At 37.8% G+C, this 5977-nt stretch overlaps 1 pseudogene; it reads left to right on the forward strand.

Moving 5' to 3' along the window:
- Window positions 1-489: 489 nt before the first annotated feature.
- Window positions 490-1421, forward strand: LOC114034042 (annotated as a pseudogene).
- The last annotated feature ends 4556 nt before the right edge of the window (window positions 1422-5977 follow it).

The following is a 5977-nucleotide window of genomic DNA, read 5'->3' on the forward strand; positions in this document are numbered from 1 at the left end:
AACATCTTCTGATGTGGAAAGTGGTCCTGTGAGAGATGAAGGAGCATAGAGCAGACTCTGTTTCATTGGAAGGGAATAACAATGCTGGTTAGTTGGCAGAACAGCATTTACACATTTGGATACAGTCTCTGTATATAGTTAAGAAAGGTACAATATGATCAAATATCATATGATTATGATGTGATTAAATAATCCTCTTCACTCTTATAGCCTTTTCGCACATTCTCACAATGGCAAAGTTGGCCAATCACACAGTATTGTTGGTCCAGGGAAAAATTTGGAAGCAACAAGAATATATTCATCTCTCCTTTTCTTATGGGCGCATTGCCATGATGAACAGGAGCAAAGTAGGAGAGCATGATAGTAGGATGGGCATGTAGGAGGTGACCAGTGAATGTTTCCTCAATACAGCAGTAGACCTATCCAAATCTTAGTCCTGAATTCTATTTTAATCTCCTTTTCTTCTAAAAGGCTCTCTTTCCAGGATGGATGTCTGGCAATAACTGCACTGCTGTGACTGAATTCATTCTTTTGGGCTTAACAGATGATCCAACCCTTCATGTCATCCTCTTTGTGATATTTCTAGGTGTCTATGCTGTCACCTTAGTTGGTAACCTTAGCATAATCACATTGATCAGAAATAGCTCTCAGCTTCACACTCCAATGTACCTTTTCCTCAGCCATTTGGCATTTGTGGATATTGGATATTCCTCATCTGTCACACCTGTTATGCTCAAAAACTTCCTTGTGGACAAAACTATAATGTGTCCTGAAGGCTGTGTGGCCCAACTGTTCTTTGCAATCAGCTTTGGGAGGGCTGAGTGCTCCCTGCTGGCTGTGATGGCCTATGATAGGTATATGGCCATCTGTAACCCTTTACTCCACCAACACATCTGCTAGGGTCTGCATGCTGTTCCTCATCACATCCTACCTGGGTGGTTGTGTAAATGCATTGATCTTCATTGGTTCCTTATTGAATCTGTCCTTCTGTGGACCCAATAAGATCAATCACTTTTTGGTGACTATTTACCACTTTTGAAGCTTTCCTACTCCCAAGATGATGTTGCTGAAATTCTTTCTTCTGCCTCTGCTGGGTCAATAATTATGATCACAGTGTTAATCATCATAATCTCTTATGTATACCTCCTCTTCTCCATCCTGATGATAAGGTCCACTGTGGGGAGATCCAAAGCTTTCTCAACTTGCACCTCCCACCTCACAGCAGGCATTTTCTTCTAAGGCACCATTACATTCATTTATGTGATGCCTAAGTCCAGTTACTCAACAGATAAAAATAAAGTGGTATCTGTTTCTACATGGTAATGATTCCCATATTGAACCTCCTGATTTACAGTATAAAGAACAATGAAGTAAAAGGTGCCTTGCAAAAAATGTTGCTTAGGAAATATCCTTTTTCATGAATTCAACTCAATACAACACGTATTTATGAAGTACATACTTTTTCTCAGGCACTGTGATGTTTCAGTGAAACAAAAAAAAAATGAAAAATTCCCGTCCTTTAATATTCCTTTATTATTTTGCTGATATAATGGCTAAGATTAAGTGATACTAACAACTCTGTTTTAGAAAAGATACATTTTCTTTTTGATGGGTTACATTTGTGAATTTAAATGTTAATTGCAAAGGTCTAAAAATACATGCAATGTTCCACAAACATGGATCTCCTCCTTCTGGAAAGGTGTATGGAGAAGTGCCTTATTCCTCTTCTTTGGGTCCATGATTATTTTTTTAGAATCTTGCAACACTCATCTTCTATTGATTGATTGGGGCGGTTCCTTCCATTTACATTGTTATGTTCATTGTGTGTGTGTTGTGTTCTTTGCTCTACTATCGGGACTCTGTAACAGAACAAGTTAATCATTGCTATGTTCCTATATTAATCATAGCTGTTATATCTTACAGAATAATCATATTCTATTGTGTTCCTGTGCCACAATTTGTTTTGCCAGTGCTCAGTCACTGGTCATATGCCATGATAAATGAAAAGTCTGAGAGATATAGTTTCTGGGTATTTAATAATCGATTGACATACTATGCCTAGTAAATAATTAATAAGATGATGTTAATGATACAATTGGAAACCAAAGGTGCCCCTTGGAGAACATTGATTGCTTAAAAATCCTTTCAAAAAGGGGATGGACCTGAGGGCGGACATCAACTCTGATTGGTTAACATTCAATGAGAGGTTGTCCATATTAATGATGAGGTGGGCAATAGTCTTCAGATCCTGCTGAGAATGTAACCTGATCATGAAATTCAGTCTCCTCTAGCAATCTGGACAAAAGTATTCCTCTCTACCCAGAACACACTGGCTAGTTTTCCCCTTCATAAGTTGGCTCACCCTAAGTTCTAATGGAAGGTTTCGAAGACAAAGGCTTATATGCTAAAGGCAAGTTCTCACCTAAACGGGATTCTGTTTGTAAGGTCTTCTAGTTGGTTGGGATTCCACCCAAGATCAAAAAGTATGTATCCCAAGAATTTGGGCAATCTTATCTATCAGCAATGTCCTACAGAGACTTGCTGAATAACCTACAGGCATTGTTTTCTGAATGAGGAAACAGAACGGGAAAACCTTAATCTTAAGTAACATTTGGTTATTTACTTAAGAGAAAAATAATTATTCTTTTCCCTGCTTTCTTTCCAGTTCTTTGTTACCACAAAAGTGGTCTAGAAATATTTTGGTGTATGCAGGGAATTTCCTTTTATCAAGGGCTACCTTTGTGGCATAATACACCTGTTTACATAATAACTCTATGTGAGGGATAAAGAGGGAGAGAGACTAGAAGAAATTTAGATCACGTAAAAACAAAAGATATCAATAAAGAATCATTTAAAAAATAAAAATCTTCACAACCTGGCTACTTCCTACCTTTTCACCCTTACATTTCACTCAAATTCACACAGTGTAAAGTCTAGCTGCACTGAATTATTTACCTTTCCACACACATGACACTCTATTTTCCGCACAAACGTTACACCTGTCTCACAGGCCTGAAATGCTTTACTCCCCCCCCCCCTTTGCTGCTTATTTTCCTGTGCTTTCCTTAAGACAATTCAAATCCCACATTATGTAAGAAGCCTTTTCTGTGCAGTGGCTGGGGTGCCAGCCCTGGAGTAAATAGGATCTGAGTTCAAATCCTGTCCCAGACACTTATTACCTAGGTGATCCTGGGCAAGTCACTTATCCCCAATTGCCTCAAAAAAAAAAAGAAAGAAAAGGAAAAGAAAAAAATAGACTTTTTCCGGCCTGTCGAGCACATAGTACCTTCCTCTCTAAGATGATTTTCTCTTCACTCTGCCTATAATTTATATATAGCTGGTTATTTACACGGTGTCTCTCCCAACAGAATGTGAGCTCCTGGAAGGCAAGTACTTTTGTTTTCCTTTGTATTCCAAGTTATAGTATAGACACTGGCATAGAGTAAGCACAGAAAATCCTTATTGAGTGATCACCATCTTGGTTATTGTCGTCTAGATGCTTTCTGTGTTTTTGATATTTTCCTAAAACGAGGAGGCCTAATCTGAACATGATATTTCAAATCTGGTCTTATCAAGGCAAAATCCAATTGAGTTACCAGCTTCCTAATTTTTGTTCCTCTGCTTCTATTAGTCTTTCTGGCTGATGTCATCCACCATTCAAAAATGAGCACCTTCCCTTTGCTTGTAATTTGTTTTTTTTTCCCCCAAGCACTAGTTTAACATTTAACCTTGATTATAATTCTGTCTTTCCCATTCTGTGCTATTGTTCTACCTTTCCCCCAAAATGACATCATTTGTGACTAATCACTGTATAGTATATCTGATCATGATCACCTCATAGAATAATTTGAAATCTGAAAGTGCTAGTCCTACTTACTTTTTTTACCTCATAATTTCCCTTTTTATTGTGAGGATCACATAGGCTCTTGGGGTATTTATCCAACTCACACAAAAACACACACACAGACGCACTAATGAGTTGGGCCCATGGAGTGGGGCTCACTATATTTCCCCTCAATGCTGTAGGAGTAATCTCAATGTATTATAGTGTTGTTGTACCCCTCTTTCCATTCTGGCATGCTCTCCCCATTATTAATCTCCATTCCCAATTAATATCTATCCAATATCAACAATTGAAATAGTTTTTTGTTACCCAATATAATTTAACAAATTATCATCAATTAGCTTTACTAAGGGATATTTCCTGAAAAGTTATAGCACAGCAAGTTGGTATAAACTTATCCTGGTGGATCATTAGCATACTCTCCCCATACTACCTCAGACCCTGGGAGAGTGAGCTCAAACTTAAAGCAGTTGCTACACAGCATTGGCTCTACCAAATTCACTTGCAAATGCAGCATAACCAATGAATAGTCTCTCCTTTGCATGTAAGGGCATGGCATCTTGCCTGTGATATCAATACCCTGTTTTTTATATTTCCAAGCACTATTCAAAGCAGATCTTTAAGTCTTTCCAAATGGCTAAGTAACATCACACTGTTATTGTGTCCATTTTGCAGATGAAGAAGCTGAGGCAGAAAGAAGTTAAGTAATTTGCCCAAAGGTACATAGCTAAGAAATGTCTGGGACTGCATTTGAACTCAGGTCTTCCTGACCTCAGAACCAGCACTCAATCCACTATACCACCTAACTACCTAGATTGTAAATGTACAGTTGTAACATTTACCATAGGACTAATTGGAGGGCATATGCTTCTAAATGTTTGTAAATGGCCAGGAAAGACTCATTGCTGATCGAGTGCTATACCATGGAACCACGGACCCCTTGTCAGGTCACCCAACAAATCCAAAGCACAGAGGAGGAATGGAAAGGACTTTGATTTCGATTAGTTTTCTGAAAGCTTGCAGTTTTAAAAACACTAACTTTTAAGAAATGAAGAGTGGCAGATATGAAAAAGCTACATGTATTTGTTTTACAATTTCATATACAAAATTCATTTGAGATTTTTGTTCATAAAACAGTAATAACTGATAATGATTTTATGGTTTATAATTAAGTTTTTTCTTAAAAGGACAAGTATAAAAAACATTTACTCCTATTGAAGCCTTCCCAGTGATGGGAAAATCACTACCTCTGAAGGAAAATCATTCATGTTTTGGAGAGATCTGATTATTAGGATGTTTTTCCTCAGGTCAAGGTAAAAGCTGTTTCTGAAATTTCTACTTATTCTCTTGATTCTCTTTTCTGGAGCCACTTGAAAGCTCTTCAACTACTTGAAGAAAGCAATCATTTCCCTTCTACAAAATATCTTTTCCAAGGTACACATCCCCAATTACTCATACCCATCATCTTATGAAATGATTTTCATTCTTCTCACCAGCCTGGTCAGTCTCTCTGGGCATACTTCAGCATGTCAGTATCCTTCCTAATGTGTGGTGTCCAAGAGCTGAACATAGGACCCCAATGTGTCTTGGTCAGAGCAGACAATCAACATGACTATCCCTCTCTCTTTCCTGACTCCATGCCTACTGCATGGAATCCAGCTCCAATTCCTCATTCTAGCATGGAGGGATTCCTGGGTGCTCAAAGGATGAACCACTGCAACACATGCTTTCCAAAGCTCTCCTACACTGTAAAGCCTTCAAATATGGTGCCAGCAAGAGATCTTATTTGTATTTTGAGATCCTCCCTATCTAAATACAAAGAAGTTCATCACTAATAGACTGGCCTCCTGGGATGAAATCTCTGGCTATCACAATTCATGAAGCAAAGAAAAATGTGAAGCAGCTGGCCTGGGAAGAGTTGTATGTAGAAGGTGAAATGATTTAGCTATGCTGCAGCAGGAGAGAAAAGATTAGGATTCTTAATCTATCCCTATTTGGCCCTCACCTTTCTTTTTTATTTTATTTTATTTTATTCCATTTATTTTTTATAACTGCATTAAAATATCATTGGTCTCTTTCTAATTCTATGTATTTAGTTTTATTCATTTAAAAATATGATTCTGAGAATGAATC

The sequence above is a fragment of the Vombatus ursinus genome, unplaced genomic scaffold (genome assembly GCF_900497805.2).
Source record: "Vombatus ursinus unplaced genomic scaffold, bare-nosed wombat genome assembly UNPS02007855.1, whole genome shotgun sequence".
Taxonomy (NCBI): Eukaryota; Metazoa; Chordata; class Mammalia; order Diprotodontia; family Vombatidae; genus Vombatus; species Vombatus ursinus.